This window comes from Taudactylus pleione, unplaced genomic scaffold (assembly GCF_031769625.1).
Source record: "Taudactylus pleione unplaced genomic scaffold, aTauple2 ptg000195l, whole genome shotgun sequence".
NCBI classification, from domain to species: Eukaryota; Metazoa; Chordata; class Amphibia; order Anura; family Myobatrachidae; genus Taudactylus; species Taudactylus pleione.
This window is the reverse complement of record NW_028284597.1, coordinates 2700001-2701345: the sequence shown is the minus strand read 5'-3', so window position 1 is coordinate 2701345 and position 1345 is coordinate 2700001. Positions and strand designations below refer to the sequence as shown.

Sequence of the window (1345 nt, the reverse complement as noted above, 5' to 3'; positions counted from 1 at the left end):
AGGATGTGAGATTCTGCGAGTGAGGCGTCCCGGCCAGGGCTCCAGGAGAGCATGAGAGACTCCAGGAGAGCCAGAGCCCTGGCAAAAGACTCCAGGAGAGCATGGGAGATTCTGCGAGCGAGGCATCCCGGCCAGGGCTCCAGGAGAGCATGCGAGATTCTGCGAGCGAGGCGGCCCGGCCCAGGCTCCAGGAGAGCATGGGAGATTCTGCGAGCGAGGTGTCCCGGCCAGGGCTCCAGGAGAGCATGGGAAATTCTGCGAGTGAGGCGGCACGGTCCAGGCTCCAGGAGAGCATGGGAGATTCTGTGAGCGAGGCGTCCCGGCCAGGGCTCCAGGAGAGCATGGGAAATTCTGCGAGTGAGGCGACCCGGCCCAGGCTCCAGGAGAGCATAGGAGATTCTGTGAGTGAGGCGTCCTGGCCAGGGCTCCAAGAGAGCATGGGAGATTCTGTGAGTGAGGCGTCCTGGCCAGGGCTCCAGGAGAGCATGGGAGATTCTGCGAGCGAGGCGGCCTGGCCTGGGCTCCAGGAGAGCATGGGAGATTCTGTGAATGAGGCGTCCCGGCCAGGGCTCCAGGACTGCATGGGAGATTCTGCGAGTGAGGCATCCCAGCCAGGGCTCCAGCAGAGCATGGGAGATTCTGCGAGCTCCTGGAGAGCATGGGAGATTCTGCAAGCGGAGCGGCCCAGCCAGGGCTCTAGGAGAGCATGGGAGATTCTACGAGCGAGGCATCCCAGCCAGGGTCCCAGGAAAGCATGGGAGATTCTGCAAGCGAGGCATCCCAGCCAGGGCTCCAGGAGAGCATGGGAGATTCTGCGAGCGAGGCGTCCCGGCCGGGGCTTCAAGAGAGCATGGGAGACTCCAGGAGAGCCAGAGCCCTGGCCAGAGACTCCATGAGAGCATGAAAGATTCTGTGAGCGAGGCATCCTGGCCAGGGCTCCAGGAGAGCATGGGAGATTCTGCGAGTGAGGCATCCCGGCCAGGGCTCCAGGACAGCATGGGAGATTCTGCGAGTGAGGCGTCCTGGCCATGGCTCCAGCAGAGCATGGAAGATTCTGCGAGCTCCAGGAAAGCATGGGAGATTCTGCGAGCAGAGCGGCCCGGCCAGGGCTCCAGGAGAGCATGGGAGACTCCAGGAGAGCATGGGAGATTTTACCGATGCAGGGCTGCCGCTGGCCTGCGGGGGCTTAGAAAGCGAGGTCGCGAGGCAGCGAGGAGGCGGTGGGGATCCCCCCTGTCCGTTTGTCCGTCCGTCCGCTCTCACGACTGAGACCTCAGATCAGACGTGGCGACCCGTTGAAATTAAGCATTTTTCTAAGCGGAGAAAAAGAAACTAACCAGGATTC

General features: G+C 62.5%; 1 pseudogene; it reads left to right on the top strand.

Annotated features, from left to right (window-relative positions):
* The first annotated feature begins 1268 nt into the window (after positions 1-1268).
* LOC148518942 (28S ribosomal RNA) overlaps positions 1269-1345 on the top strand; it is a 2293-nt pseudogene continuing 2216 nt past the window's right edge.